The 17500-nt window shown below is 38.2% G+C and overlaps 1 protein-coding gene across 1 annotated transcript in view; it reads left to right on the forward strand.

Annotated features, from left to right (window-relative positions):
• Positions 1-3390: 3390 nt before the first annotated feature.
• Positions 3391-17500, forward strand: part of LOC135213907 (adhesion G protein-coupled receptor L2-like) — a 55131-nt gene continuing 41021 nt past the window's right edge. Inside the window, 1 exon segment of the mRNA XM_064248001.1 lies at positions 3391-4028. The gene's annotated coding sequence lies outside the window, so the exon portion shown is untranslated.

The raw sequence follows: 17500 nt of genomic DNA on the forward strand, positions 1-17500 counted from the left end.
TGCATTTTCCCTGGAGGGTCAGGTAACATTCTCATAATAGCCGAAGTTCTGTACGAAAAATGAAAAAAAAAAGATTGAAATAACAGTAATTTTTGCGGGGAAAATAAAGCTGAGGATATCTTGAAATGGATTTAAAAGAATGTCCAGGAAATGATTCTTTTTAGCTTCAACACTGATATTAATATATATATTATCTATATATATAATTTATATAAATATATAAATTATTTATTATTATTATTATATATTATTATATATATATTATATATATATATATATATATATTAATATTATATTATATAACCACTTCAGATATCTAGCTTCAACACTGCCTGTCTTGCATGTATTAATTCTAACACGTGTACACACACCCACAAATATATATATATATATATATATATATATATATATATATATATATATATATAATATATATATATATGCTGATATATAGAAAAATGGTGTTTAGAAAGTACAGTAGATGCAACGATACTTCATTTATGCAAGTGAATACCACAGGAAAATGATAGGCAGAAAGTGGGGTTACCAAAGCACTTTCGCCTTTTTTTCAGGCATTGTCCAGGATATATATATATATATATATATATATATATATATATATATATATATATATATATATATATATATCAGATAAAACTATATACATTACCTACCTACCACTACACGTATCTTGCGTATGCATAATTATAAATGCATGTTTTCTATTTATTTGCATGAGAGAGAGAGAGAGAGAGAGAGAGAGAGAGAGAGAGAGAGAGAGAGAGAAGAGAGGATTTTAATATCAACGTAGCTTTAAAGGAAAGTGATTGGAATGCTGTATCCATTTTGTGTAAGAATTGTCATTTTCTTGATTTTGGGAATTTCAAATAGAATTAGACATCTCACTGCTTGAGACGCGAAAGCTCTTTGAAATTAAATATATATATATATATATATATATATATATATATATATATATATATATATATATATAAAATAAAGTGAATGAAATATACTAATAAGGTGTTTAACAAACTGGTAATCTCCCCTTCTGCTATCCCTTATTTTGACTGTAAAGAATACAATAGAATATAGAATTTAGGCCAAAGGCTAAGGGCTGTGACCTATGAGGGCACTCGGCGCTGAAAGGGAAATTGACAGATGGTTTGAAAGGTGTAACAGGAGGAAAACCTCAAAGCAGTTGCATTAGGAAACAATTGCTTAGGAGAGGGTGGAAAGTCAGATGGAAGAAAGAGAATATGAAAGGAGGTACAGTAAAAGGAACGAAAGAGGTTGCATCTAGGGGACGCTGCAAAGGCCCTCAAGTAATGCCTACGGTGCAACGCATGAGGTGCACTTACGGCACAATCCCATCTACGGGTACTTTTTTGACTGCACGTCGTAAGCTGACTTCTTAATTATGATAAATTCATGTCAGAACTGTAGCTGGGTAAAGTCAATATGCGAAACTTTCAGAGCCTCAGCGTTATCAGTTCTTGCATATTTCAAACGGAATTCAAACTAAATTGCTGACAAATAAGGATATATAAAAAAATCTATATAATATCCATTTCTGTGCATTTTGGACTTGACGAGATAACTTACAACACTATTATTCTGGAAACTACAAAATGTCAAATTCTGCACATTTCAACATCTGCATGTTTTAACTCAATTTCAAAATGCATTGCTGACAGATAAAGATATATGAGAAAATCTATATAATACACATTTCTGTGCAATTTGGACTTAACGAGAACACTTCACAACACTATTATTCGGGAACCTATAAAAATCACAAATTCTTGGTAATTTGTATTTTTCCTAGCAATACTTACCTCGAACTACTCTACAAAATGTTAAATTCTACACATTTCGACACCTGCAAAACAAGTGACCCGTTCTTTAAAAGCGATATGGCAGGACTGGTGGCCTTTGCTCATTCAAACTCCCCGACCCATTACAAGTATATTTATACTTTTTTCTTATGTCTAGCCAGACGAGAAGCTTTCGTCGACGGACGATTTTTGACGACTGATAGTTCACCAGCGGCTCCAAGACTGCAAAGCGTATTTTGATGAGAGATACGATGAATATTTCATGGTGATTTAATGCTTTACGTTCTGGAAGATATTCAGATGCTTCTTGAGACTAATTAGTGTGAAACTTTGATCGTTTCAGTCAGGACTGGCAGGTTACAGCAGAGATTGGAGAGGGTTGTGGTGAGGTAGGGAGGCGGGGTGGCGGACACTGGAAGCAGGGTTGGTGATTTAAAAAAAAATTTTAATCAAAACAATAAAAATAAAAAAATCAGTGATTTATTTGATTTTTTTATTTTTTTATTTGTTAGATGTTTTTTCAATCCTCTTTTTTTCCCTCAAAATGCATTTTATGACAGAATTACTATTGATTTATCTTTTAGGTTTCCAGTTCTGGCCTAAAGTATGTACCTGCAATTTTTTTATATCAAAATGAACAGATGGAGCACAGTTATGCTTAAGGTTTTATTAACTTCCAAACCATATTTTTCAATTTGTTTGCTTTCAAATGAAAAAAAATTCACGATTTTTTAAAATGAAAAAATCAATTATTTAATCACTTGATTAAATCAGTTTGACTTAATCATTGCCAACCCTGTCTGGAAGCTAAAACTGAATTGAAATCAGAATTCAATTTTTTTGAGTTTGGTGAACAGAGGCAGCCCAGGTAATCTGGTAGAGTGCTAGACTTCTTGCTAAAACTGCATTGAAATATGAATTCAATTTTGAGTTTGGAGTTTGGTGAACAGAGGCAGCACGAGTACTCTGGTAGAGTGTTAGACTTCTGGATAAAACTGAATTGAAATAAGAATTCAATTTTGAGTTTGGTGAACAGGGGGGCAGCCCGAGTACCCTGGTAAAATGTTAGACTTCTGGATAAAAACTGCACTGAAATAAGAATTCAATTTTGAGTTTGGTGAACAGGGGCAGTCCGAGTACTTTGGTGGATAGGTAGACCTCTTGCTTAAGGGAGGAGAGTACGATAAAAACTGACAATAACTGATGAAATCACAACAGTATTTACTGCAGGAGTCATCGCACAACCTCCCTTTACCCAAAACGGTCTCTTGCGCTGACCACATGAGATCTACTACGCGACGCATAAATAAAATGCTTAAACTCCCAAAGTAGAAAAGCTTTTGCCGTTTCGCCTTGGCCTAGCTCGAAGAGCGACGAGTGTGTATGCGCTTCATTATCCCAAATACCCCCGTACCTGGGCATGCCAGGCAAGTGAGGTCAGGTGCAACACGGCTGACTGATCCCACTCACCGGTACCCTAGTATCCTCCCGGTAGCCCGGAGTCCTCCAGAGGCGGGGTCGGGGATGGCGTGAGGCGACTCCTAGCGTAGAGGACTCGAGTCTCGAGGGAAGATGTGTTACTTGTTAGTATGCGCGCAACAGGCTAAAGGAATGGACGGGAGGCTCGTACCTGGAAATGTTACTTTTGTGACTTTCGTACCGTCCTTCCACGGAGCGTCTTCCATTTTTATCCGTAGTTTATAGTTACTTGACTGTCATTAAATCGCCGGCTGTGTCTGATGACTGACAAGCGAGTTTTGCGGCATTTTTGTAGTGCGGAGTTCAAAAAGTGCTTTTTTGTCATTTTTTAGTTTTCTTTAAGCGTGTTATCGTTTCTGGTTTAGATGAACTGACAAATTGTGATTTTTCTACTTGCTGAAAAAAGTAGGCGTGGCCAGTTCCACCTTCAACAGCAACAGAAAATTGAAAAAAACTAAAAATTCCAGGAGAAATACTAAAAACAAACGTGTAAATATTAGAAGGAAACAAGGAAAATCTTACAAGAACCAAGTCTCAGGCGAGAACTAGACAGATAAAAGATAAGCAAATAGGAGCAGAAATGAAAATGCACTCAAATTGCCCACGTCACTTTCTGTAGAAAATATTGTTAATAATTCTTCGATGTCACCACGGGTCAACCGGTGATCTACCGACCACGTGAGCACACAAATTGACCACTGGGAGCTACGGGTGAGTGATGTCATTATCATCATCATCGTTATATTTATGTATCATTACTGTGGTTATTTGCTTAACCATTTACATATTAAAAGCCCTCCTCTATTTTCTTATCGATATTTTTCTATTTATAAGGCAACGCCCACTTTCACTGACATGTATGACGCAATCACGCGTAGCAATACGTATCCATGTACGTTTAATATAAGATACCCTACACCCAGGTTATACATGCACAATTATGCATCCACGCACATTTAATGTAAAATAATGCACACACAGTATACATCATACATGCACCACGCGAGGGGTACCGTAGAACATTCCACAGGCACATGCAACGAATACGTATATGTATGTATCCACGATTGAAGAATATAAACAAATACATCTATGTTGACAACACGTTTGTCTATGTATCCAGGTAATTATGTGCATATAGTGTAATTTAGTATATACACAAACATTGCCAATACGTTTAAGTATGCATCCGTGTACCTATGTATAGCATCAAGACACGATTATAAATGATGCATGCACGTCTTTGTACGTATGCACGTGCGTGTACGTAAAAGAGAATGTTCAGTAAAGATTGAGTTACGTCGAGTTAAGAATGTCTGAAGTGGAAATTGACAGCAGAAGGTTTGAAAGGTGTAACAGGAGGAAAACCTCAAAGCAGTTGCACAATGAATCAAGTGTTAGGAGAGGGTGGAAAGTCCGATGGAAGAAAGAGAATATGAAAGGAGGTACAGTAAAAGGAACGAAAGGGGTTGCAGCTAGGGGCCTAAGGAAGGCACACTGCAAAGAACCTTAAGTAATGCCTACAGTGCGCTGCATGAGGTCCACTGAAGAAGAGGAAGAGGAAAATGATCTACAGTAGAAAATAAGACAGCAATTGTTATCAGAAACGCGTCAACAAAGACAGTCAATGAAGTAATAGCTATATTCTCTTCATCTGTTGCTTACATTCTTTATACATCTCGTATTGAGTCCCAAAATCCTGAAGGTCAGATCCTGCAGCATCACTGAATTTCCAGGATGTGTCCTCGACATCTTCTCGTCGAGAGACCGGGGTCCTACTGGGTTGGGCGGGGGGCGGTTGCAAATTCCAGAGATGTACGTATACTAGCATTTCACCAGCACCGGTTTTTTGGCCATGCCCCTAGGTTAGGTTAAGTGGGTTAGGTTAGGTTACCAAAGACAGTTCATTAGTCAATCTAGGTGTGCACAATGAAACTTAGACAGTATTTTGAGTTTGGGAATCATAATGAAATTATCTTCAAGAAGATTCTATGTTTAGTTTTTAAAGATATGGCGTCCCGCTTCTTTCAGGGAAGGTACCGGTACTCGGTTACATGCTACCGGGGTCCTGGTATTGGGGGATTCTCATAAAGTCAATTACAGGGGGAAGAAAAGACTTGGCAGACCTTTCTGCCGTCTTGGGACCCTACGAAATGTGCCTGATACCGATACAAAGGAAGCAATTGGGAAGAAAGTGGCCTGCCAGGACCGAAACTTGAAGATGCGGGTGTGGAGGGGGGGGGGGGGTTGCTTTTAGTACCGGTGGACGGAGGGGGGGGGGAGGGGGGGGGGTGGGTTAGTGTTGTAAAGGGCTGTTATAGTATAGGAGGCGGGTTTAGAAGTGAATTGAATATAAAATTTAACCCAAAGGCCAAGCGCTGGGACACATGACGTCATTCAGCGCTGAGATGGCAAGTGACAGTAAAAGGTTTGAAAGGTGTAACAGGAGGAAAACCTCAACGCAGTTGCACCATGAAACAATTGTTAGAAGAGGGTGGAAAGTAAGAGAATATGAAAGAAGGTACAGTAAAAGGAACGAAAGGGGTTGCAGCATGAGGCACTACCCCCCAAAGGGGGAAGTTCTTCCATGGAGATAAGGAAAACAGGGTTCATTTTTACAGATGACTTTGTTCGTATCTATCCTCGTACTGAACTGGTGAATATTAAGGCGTTTTCGTTTCTTTTAAGAGAAAACCAATGGGATGGAAAATCTAACGCCCATTTCCAGCCCAGGTCTGAAGGAGGAGACAGGAAATGTGAAAGGGAAGGAAGTTCACATGAGAACGAGTCATAATTTTTAATTTTATTTTATTTTTGTCATTCTCTAATTAAATAATCGAGAGACGACATCCCTGACTTTATGCTCTCTGGTCACGGTGAGAGAAAATTTCCCCTTTTTCCTTCTCTCTCACCCCTTCCTCCCTCTCCTGCTTTTTCTTCCCCCCCCCCCCTTCCCTCCCCCCCCCCCCCCCACCCCCCCCACCTCACCCTCCAGAATAGAACCGAGTCACGCTGAGTCTGCTCAATGCTTTCTCACTGGATGATAGCTGCTGTCAAGGATCAAGGTCCAGGCTCGCTGGATACGCGGACAGCCATGAAGGACAAAGTTAGTCCTGGGTATGATTATCATGATAATTCTCATGACACTCCTATTATTATCATGATATTCTCATGACACCTGTTATTATTATCATGATAATTCTCATGACACCTCCTAGTTATTCTAACTTTACATCGCTTGTTGTAAATAAAAAAAAATTCAGAAGTAAATCCATGATTTGGTATTGAAATACCCATTACAATGTATAGGGTACGTAATTCCTAACTTTACAGCGCTTGTTGTAAATAAAAAATATTCAGAAGTAAATCCATGATTTGGAATGTAAATACTCATTACGAAATATCGGGTATTTACATTCCAAATCAAGATTTCACTTCTGAATACTCGCTCTTAATCAATGTTCTTCATTCATTTGGAATGGAATTTTGGAATGGAATGTAATATAGACTTTAGGCCCAAGGCCAAGCGCTGGGACCTATGACGTCATTCAGCGCTGAAAAAGGAAGTTGGCAGTAAAAAGGTTTGAGAAGTGTAACAGGAGGAAAACCTCAACGCAGTTGCACAATGAATCAATTGTTATGGGAGGGTTGAGGAAAGTAAGATGGAAGAAAGAGAATACGAACGGAGGTCCAGTAAGATAAATGAAAGAGTTTGGAGCTTGGGGCCGAAGGGACGCTGCAAAGGACCTTAAGCAATGCCTACAGTTTACCACATGAGGCGCACTGATGGCAATACCCCACCTCCGGGGGGAGCATTATTACAATCTCTCTCATGACCCCTTCACAGCAGCATTTTTGAGTGGACAGAAGGAGAAAAGCTTTGGGCATTTCTCGGAACTCCGCCATTTCTTTTTCTTTGAACATGTACATAACAGTAAACTGACCCGAGATACCCCTCGGAATTTGTGAATAATTCCTGACGCTACAGCGCTCGTAAATTAAAAATTCAGAAATGAAATCTTGATTTGGAAGGGAAATTACCCTTTACAAGGCAATGGGGATTTTCATTCTATGTCAAGATTTGACCTCTGTATACTTGCACTTTTACAAATATATTTTCATTTGTGCCTAAATCCATACATCGACTTTTAATTTCTCTTCTTTTAAAATAATTGAAAATTTAGAATGTACCATTATACATATATACATGCATGGATACATCCATATATATATATATAATATTATATATATATATATATATATATATATATATATATATATATATATATGATATCTATATATATATATATATATATATATATGTATATATATATATATATATTATATATATAATATAATATATATGTGTGTGTGTGTGTGTGTGTGTGTGTGTGTGTGTGTGTGTGTGTAAATAAATTCTTCTGTTAAAACAGGATACGTTTCAAGTATAAAAGGCCCATTAAAACGCTCTGTCTTAAAGCTAAGGACTACTATATTTCGGTTCACTGACGCCCACCCTAATCAAGTTGTGACAGAAGAAGTTGCATTAGCGAAATATATAGCGGGAGATATATTATGCCCTTATAGGTGATGCCTGGGGTTCACCGTTTCAAACCAGAGTGTTTTAATGGACCCTTTAAATGTGAGAATTATACTTATATATACATGCACATAGGTTATATATACATATAATATGTCCTTTTTCCACCTTATGAATTCTTTTTTATGGTGGAATGTCGTCACTGGTGCGCAGCCTTCCGGTTTCCAAGGAAAAAGAGAGAGAGAGAGAGAGAGAGAGAGAATTGTTTTTCAGCCACGCGAAGAACATTCGTACTGCATATGTGAAGAGTCGCCTAAAACAATAATGCAATTTTGCTAACGAGCGCGCAATTTAACGGAACTCTGGACTCGCCTGAAGGGTAATTCTGCTCTACGTAACAGCTCTCTCGCAAGCGTTTCCGCTCAAGAAATTCCACGTCATCGTATAATGTTCCTTTGCTTCTTCATTCTTCGCTCTGGTTAGATAGATCAGACAAAATATCAAAATTTAGGCCGGTAGGCCAAGCGCTGGGACCTGAGGTCATTCAGCGCTGCAAGAATGACTGAGAGTAAGAGGTTTGAAAGGTGTAACAGAAAGAAAACCTCAAAGCAGTTGCGCTATGAATCAACTGTTTAAGAAAGAGTGGAGACGAAGATGGAAGAAAGAGAAGATGAGCAGATGTACAGTAAAAGGAATGAAAGGGGTTATAGCTATGCCTACAGTGCACCGCATGAGGTGCACTGACGGTAGGCAGTAACCCTCTGCGGAGGATTTCTCACGGGATTAGGGTCACACCAGGGAACTTCAAAGTGGTCTTTGAACCGCATCTTCGCCTAAGGCTGTTTACTCCAAATGGGCATAAACAAGGTCTATAGACTTTTGGTCATACAGAGGCCCTTCTTCGCCCCCCCCCCCCCCCAGCCCACCCTCCATCCCAACCCCAAAAACTCTGAATGGTGTCTAATTGCTTGCCCAGGTTAAATAACACCTCGCAGGTACTCAGAAAGCGAGAGTACACAACTTCGCATACTTTTAGCCAGGGGGTCCTGCTTTTAGCGTGCGTTACACACCATCCCACGGATTGGAGCTGATATCGTCAGGGTATACTGCAGGTAAAGTTAGTATTCATTTATGCTCCACAAGAAATACAGTTCTCACAAATGTTTTCTTATTATTATTATTATTCTTATTATTTTTTTTTATTTTTTTTTTTTTTGCTCTATCACAGTCCTCCAATTCGACTGGGTGGTATTTATAGTGTGGGGTTCCGGGTTGCATCCTGCCTCCTTAGGAGTCCATCACTTTTCTTACTATGTGCGCCGTTTCTAGGATCATACTCTTCTGCATGAGTCCTGGAGCTACTTCAGCCTCTAGTTTTTCTAGATTCCTTTTCAGGGCTCTTGGGATCGTGCCTAGTGCTCTTATGATTATGGGTACGATTTCCACTGGCATATCCCATATTCTTCTTATTTCTATTTTCAGATCTTGATACTTATCCATTTTTTCCTCTCTTTCTCTTCAACTCTGGTGTCCCATGGTATTGCGACATCAATGAGTGATACTTTCTTCTTGACTTTGTCAATCAACGTCACGTCTGGTCTATTTGCACGTATCACCCTATCCGTTCTGATACCATCGTCCCTGATGTTTCTTGCACAGGCTCCAGTGGAGGGCTTTTGCCACTGAATCATGCCTCTTTTTGTACTGGTTCTGTGCAAGTGCCAGGCATTCGCTTGCTATGTGGTTTATGGTCTCATTTTTCGTATTGCACTTCCTACATATGGGAGAGATGTTATTTCCGTCTATCGTTCTTTGAACATATCTGGTTCTTAGGGTCTGATCTTGTGCCGCTGTTATCATTCCTTCAGTTTCCTTCTTGAGCTCTCCCCTCTGTAGCCATTGCCATGTGTCATCGCTGGCTAGTTCTTTAGTCTGTCTCATGTATTGTCCGTGCATTGGTTTGTTGTGCCAGTCCTCTGTTCTGTTTGTCATTCTCCTGTCTCTGTATATTTCTGGGTCTTCGTCTACTTTTATTAGTCCTTCCCATGCACTCTTTAGCCACTCGTCTTCACTGGTTTTCAGATATTGCCCCAGTGCTCTGTTCTCGATGTTGACGCAGTCCTCTATATTTAGTAGTCCTCTCCCTCCTTCCTTTCGTGTTATGTATAGTCTGTCCGTATTTGCTCTTGGGTGTAGTGCTTTGTGTATTGTCATATGTTTCCTGGTTTTCTGATCTATGCTGTGGAGTTCTGCCTTCGTCCATTCCTTCAGCATTGTATCTGATTACTGGCACTGCCCATGTGTTTATGGCTTTTATCATATTTCCGGCGTTGAGTTTTGACTTGAGTATCGCCTTGAGTCTCTGCATATATTCTTTCCTGGTCGTGTCCATCATCTCTTGGTGTTTTATATCTCCTCCTTCCATTATTCCCAGGTATTTGTATCCTGTCTCATCCATGTGTTTGATGTTGCTCCCATCTGGTAGCTTTATCCCTTCAGTTCTCGTTACTTTGCCTTTTTGTATGTTGACTAAGGCGCATTTTTCTATTCCAAACTCCATCCTGATGTCCCCAGATACAATCCTTACAGTCTGGATTAGGGTATCTATTTCCTTGATGCTCTTACCATACAGCTTGATGTCGTCCATGAACATCAGATGGTTGATTCTGTTGCCTCTTTTCTTGAGTTGGTACCCGGCATCCATCTTCTGTAGTACTTTTGTCATGGGAATCATGGCTACCACGAAGAGTAGTGGGGACAGTGAGTCGCCCTGGAAGATCCCTCTCCTGATATTAACCTCTGCTAGTCTTATTCCAGAGCTTGTAAGTATTGTATTCCAGTTGCGCATTGTATTTTTTGTATTATTATTATTATTATTATTATTATTATTATTACTATTATTATTATTATTATTATCATTATTATTATTATTATTATTATTATTATTATTATTATTATTATTATTATGCAAAATATATACGTAAATCGACCTGCAAAGCGCACTTGCTAGCAACAAAATCACCTTCATAACCCTCACAGCCTTTGCTGTTAATACCGCTGTTCGCAGCTCCCATGCAGCAACTTCACAGAAAAAAAAAGCATTAGCAAGACAAAGGATGAGTCTGCCTCATTATAATGCAGGATGGATACGTTACCTTTACCTCGGTGATCGTCCGTGCTTGCAAGCACAAGTTTACCTACTACACACACACACACACACACAAACACATATATATACTGCCACTCTTCGAGCGATATAAATATGCAGAAAACAAAATTGGGTTGGTGGCGGATTTAGGGGGGTGGGCACACGTACCCCCTTCTCCCCACCCCACCGTGGACATGAATAACAGAACATTGTTTTCATTCAATAAATCATTATCAGTAGCAAAAATTGGCTCAGTTATTGATTATTTCAACAACAATAACAACTAGTACTGTGTGTGTGTGTGCATACATATATTGATATATATACATGACGTGTGTATGTACGTATGTATGTATGTAATATAAGTATGTAGCATTTAATTGAAACTTCTCTCCCACAGTAAATATCATTATTGATTGATCGATCTGCGGCTATTAAAACTGGCGTCTCAACCTGTATAAATTTAATACTTATTATGATTACCTCGCGGATTTCTATTAGTTTGGGGTCTGTTCTAGTAATCTAGTGGTTGGGATACTCGCTCCATTGACGAGAGGAAACCTGCACGGGCACGTTCTATAAAATCCATTCGTCTTCCACTGACTTGAGTATAGTTTTTGTCTAGGAGAAATATATATATATATATATATATATATATATATATATATATATATATATATATATATATATATATATACTTATAAATAGAATATATACATACATACACACACACACACACACACACACACACACACACACACACACATATATATATATATATATATATATATATATATATATATATATATATATATATATATATATATATTAAATACACCTACACGCACATATATATATTTAACCATAACGGCGTACGTTCTATAGATCCTGATCTGGACAAAAAAATAAAATAATATAAAAAAAAGACCATACCCATGTGAAAACAGGACGCTGGGAGGAGGGGGAGGAGGAGGGGAGGAGGAACGTTGTCGTCTTTTGCGCAAAGGTGACCCGGAGGAGGATATAACCAAGGTATAACGACATAATGCCTTACCAGGGGTGAATGGACGACGCTCTGCTGCGAGTTTATTTAGTCACGAGCGCATTCTCCTCACGACCAAAGAAAGGGACGTTTACTCGGCAGCAGTCGTTGGCGATTGTCTGACCACCGCGATCAGCTCGGGAGGCTGTTGCTATTTATTTAATTCAACTTGATATCGGTGGAAGTTCGCTTGGAAGAAGCTGAATGGATGGATGGATTGTCCGTTTGAGTCTAACGGGACCGGGGTTAACGAACCAACGACTAGAGATCGACCGCCACTCCCGCGCGTCGTCTGGCGTCTTCCTAGTCCTAGACCAATAAGCTTGGGTGTCTTCCTAGGCCAATAAATGCTCGATTTTCCTAAGGCTGAAGCGCAATTTAGCCTAAACTGAATCTCGGACCGAATAATAGGAAATTTTTGGTGTCTTCCTAGACCAATAACGCTCGATTTCGGACCAAATAAATACTAGATATATTTATATATTTATGAATTTATTTCTCTAAGGCTGAAGCGCTATTAGCCCTAAACTGAATCTCAGACCGAATAATCGGAAATCTTTGGTGCCTTTCAAGACCAATAAATGCTCGATATCGGACAAAATAAATAGATACTATTCATATATTTATGAGTTGATTTCCCTAAGGCTGAAGCGCAATTAGGCCTAAACTGAATCTCGGACCGAATACTCAGAAATTTTGTCATTGATTTCTGTTTTTGTTTGTTTGTTTGTATGGTGTTTTTGCGTTGCATGGAACCAGTGGTTATTAAACAACGGGACCAACGGTTTTACGTAACTACCGAACCACGTCGAGAGCGAACTTCTATCACCAGAAATACACATCTCTGGCCTCTCAGTGGAATTTCCGAGAATCGAACTCGCGGCCACCAAGGTGGCACAGCAACACTATACCGACCACGCCACTGAGACGCTTGTCATTTATTTCTGTCCGGTAGAGGCGCAAATTAGCCGAATATGGTGGCAGAGTTGAAGTCGTGCGTGTCTCCGTAAGAGGGAATATATATATATATATATATATATATATATATATATATATATATATATATATATATATATATATATACTTTTTTCTCTTACGGTCACCAATACGTCAGCAGTGGCCAGCATGCAACAGCGAGGAGAATGCACAGCAACGGTTTCCCAGATGACAGCTGGTTTGTTGAAAGTGTTTAGGAGAGCGGACAGATAGATATCTAAGATACCTTAGCGGTCGTCTGCCTATAGGGTCAAGGGACGCATTAGGAAACAGAGGCCTCAGAAGCACGATGCAGTTTTCTGCCACGTGGATGGTAATATGAACGCAGCCTCCCATCAACAATTAGAAGTTCATTATCGTGTGTCGAGGGACACAAATTCAACAGGTAATTTTATGAATGTGTATCATTACCATTACCGGCCCATCCTAACGGCAAATGCATCGCATGGCTAGGGTGACCATACGTCCCCCTTTGAGGGGGATAGTCCCTCTTTTTGACTCTTTATCGCCATTTCAGCCTTTCTTTTTTTATGTCATTACTACAATTGTCCTTAAAAATTGGAGACTAATTCTTGTTTAAAATGTCAGCAATAAATGACGTCTGAATAAAAACAATGTCATTGATAAACATAATTTATCATTTCCTGACTTAGTAAAGATCAAACCAAGCCCAAAATACGCCAAAGAATGATGTAAGAATTTCTTTCTTTTTAAATAATGTCTAATTTTCCTTAAAATTTAAAGAATAATTTTCTATTTAAAATGTCAGCAATAATGTCTGAATAAAAACACTAATTGATAGACCTTAAAATGTCAGCGATAATGTCTGAATAAAAGCAATGATTGATAGACTTTCTCATTTATCATCACCTGTAATTGAATATACTTATGTTTTAAATTTCTGAATTTATAACGACTCAACGTAAGTGCAAGTGGGCATGGGCTTACTGTATACCCTTTGTCCCCCTTTCGCAAGTCAAATAAATGGCCACCCTATAGGGTATGGCCAATCCTGGGAGAGCTGATAGTCACCTCAGTGGTCTCTGTTAAACTATTCTTAATAATAGCAAAACATAACAAGAGCAAGTCAATTGAGTTTTTACTTGCTAAATAAACAACTTGCGCACAGAGAATTCATGAGACTCTAGAATAATTCTCCTTTCTTTTTGTAGAAAATAAAAATCTGTAGCTAGCCCAGACCCGAAGATAAATAGGACAAATATTAAAGAAAAAAATTGCGAGGCTTGAAGGTTTCTAGGGTCGGGGAAAACTCGAAGAAGGCAGAGGGTTCCAAATCCTGGCAGTGAAGGGAAGGAAACAGCCAGCAGCTGATTGTTGGGAAATTATCTGGCGTCGCATTAGCGAACGGGGAAACTGCACGGTTAATGGATTTCGGTAAGGTGGAGTTCTTTTAATGCATGTTTTTGCTGGCAATTAAAGTGTAATTATATGACATTATTAAAACTGCATATAGAATTTAGGACAGAGGCCAAGCGCTGGGATCTATCGGGTCATTCAGCGCTGAAACGTTACCTGACAGTAAAAGGTTTGAAAGGTGTAACAGGAGGAAAACCTCGAAGCAGTTGCACTATGAATCCATTGCCAGGAGAGGGTTTAGGAAGTAAGATGGAAGAAAGAGACTATGAAAGGAGGTACAATAAACGAAACGAAAGGGGTTGCAGCTAGGGGCCGAAGGGAAGCCTCGAAGACCCCTAATTAATGCCTACAGTGCGCCGCATGAGGTACACTGACGGCACTAACCCCGCTACGGTATCGGGGTCGAGAAGTTTATAGATAAGATTGTGAAAGTTCCACTATCCTCACGGTGAGCAATATTGTGTTTTCCGACATTAACTTTCAGGTTTGTGAAAGTACGTGATTATAGGCAATATTTTAACGTAGTCTGATTAGGAATATGTAATAAGTACAAGTTAAGCAGCCCTGTGGTACTTGGTTAACAAGAAGCAGTTGTATTGTTCTGGTCATTATAAATCAAACAACAGATGGGAATAATAAGAGGCTGCCAGACGGATAACAATAAAAACTCGACTAGAAGAACTCTTGCCGCAGTATCAAGCAAGCAATATATATGCAGATTATTGCTTTAATAAGAAATAGCCGGATTCTTCAGAGCAGATTTGTCAAAATGGAGCCACGTGGATAATACAAAAGCACCTTGTGAAAGAAAAATAGTTTTAAAACATAAGCTGAAAGTAAATTTTATTTCATTGCTGTCAGATTACAAGTACAACAAAACGTGATGATGGCTCATGCAGCTTTGAAGGAACAGAAGTGATTGTGGATGGAAAGGAAATAAGAGCAGTTACTGGGTTGATGGATACACAGGAATTAATGGCTGGTTTTGTATGAGGGTAAAGTATACAACACGAATGTACAAATGTACTTTGGTGAGTATATTTGTATATGTAAATAAATTCTTCTGTTAAAACAGGATTCGTCTCAAGTATAAAAGGCCCATTAAAACACTGGTTTAATTGATATATATTATATATAATAATATAATAATATATATATATATATATATAATTTAAATATATTATATTATATTATTTATATAATTTATATATATATTATATATATAATATATAATATAAATATATATATATATATATATATTATTAACTTATATATATATTAACAAACCTCTTTGCACAGCAGTTCTGGCATCGCCTTACACAGAAGCAAACACTCGATTCAATCCCACGGAGGAGAAACGACATAAGTTTGTTTGCTGAAAAATCCAGCGTGACTCGTCTGAACTACCCAACGACCTAACTTTTGAATTAGTCCAAAGCGTTGCATCGCAACTCAGGTAAACAAGGCGTAGTGATCCGACCTCCAGCTTGCTCGGGTAGCATGCAAGATTTTTTTCCCCTCTCACGCATAAGTTGTAAACGTTATATTCCTAACTTAACGTGACATGGCCTTCGTAATTAATACTCATAATCTGTACTACACATACTAACAAGGACAAAATAAAAAGGTCACCAATTAAACAGGTTTATATTTTATCAGTTATAAGTGGATACACAAAAGAATCGAACAGAATCATAGCCTCAATTCAGCACACCAAATAAATTAAAATGTGCCAAAATCTACGGACAAATAGAGCCTTGTTTCACCAACGCATATTAAAATAAATAAGCTACATTTCATTACATTTCATTACAAATAATTTCTCTGTTCTGTTTAACGAGAGAGAGAGAGAGAGAGAGAGAGAGAATGGCGACGAGGGAACTGAAAATTGGAAAGATGGTGGGCAAGATTCAACATTCCCTTCGTCCGGTTTTTTCTTTCCCCTTTTTTCTGCCATATACTCTGCTAACGATTTATATAACACTGCTATTTTCGTGACAGAAAATTTATGTATGTATATATATATATATATATATATATATATATATATATATAATATATACACACACACATATATATATATATATTGAACGTTTTATCAGTATCATGCGTGCTTATTAATTATAACTCCTTGGGTGAAAGTTATTCCTGAGGTATAGTGAATTCGGTATTAAATAGTAATTGTGACTCTCTATCTCTCTCTCTCTCTCTCTCTCTCTCTCGTCTCTCTATATAGTCAGATATCTCTCTTCTCTTCGTCTTCTCTCTCTATCTCTCTCTCTCTATATATATATATATATATTATATATATATAATATATATATATATATATATATATATAATCGAACTCTAACTAATTCTTTCCTTATATTTGATACTTCTGAGTCTGTAAACCTTATAGTGGAAACACATTTACATAAACGCTTTTACTTGTAAATACTTATCAAGGTTAAGTGTTTGTGTGCTATGTTACTGTACTTGTCAATATTATCATTTGCAAACACACGCACGCAACACTTCTAAAAGGCTATCAGGCTTCCTAGTGCTGACAGATAAACATCTCTGGAGAGTAATCAACAAACGGAGTTATTTCCAAAGGAATTCATGCTTTATGCTGGAAACAAATCCACTAGAATGCTTCCATGTGAATGTTGACAGCCTTGCCCCGTTGCTTCGGAAGTTACAGTCAAGCTACTGCGTGAGTTTAAAAAATGGCTTAAAAAGTTACAGTTGCAAGTTTAAAAATTGCACACACCAGAACTGGATGATTTGCAACGACTAGGCTGGTTCATGTCGTAAGATCTCGCACATTATTATACACCATTTTATCAAATATTTCCAACCTCTCACGGTGATCTGAGGTGATCTTCTGGGACGGAATGGAACACAGGGTTTAGCACTGGGACCTCTGAGGTCATTCAGCGCTGAAAGGGAAATTGACAGTAGAACAGTTTAAAAGGCGTAACAGGAGGAGAACCTTTTAGTTGCACCATGAAACAAGTGTTAGGAGAGGGTGGATAGCAAGACGGCAGAAAGGGAATATGAAATGAGGTACAGTAAAAGGAATAAAAAGGGGGTTG

The sequence above is a fragment of the Macrobrachium nipponense genome, chromosome 43 (assembly GCF_015104395.2).
Source record: "Macrobrachium nipponense isolate FS-2020 chromosome 43, ASM1510439v2, whole genome shotgun sequence".
Taxonomy (NCBI): Eukaryota; Metazoa; Arthropoda; class Malacostraca; order Decapoda; family Palaemonidae; genus Macrobrachium; species Macrobrachium nipponense.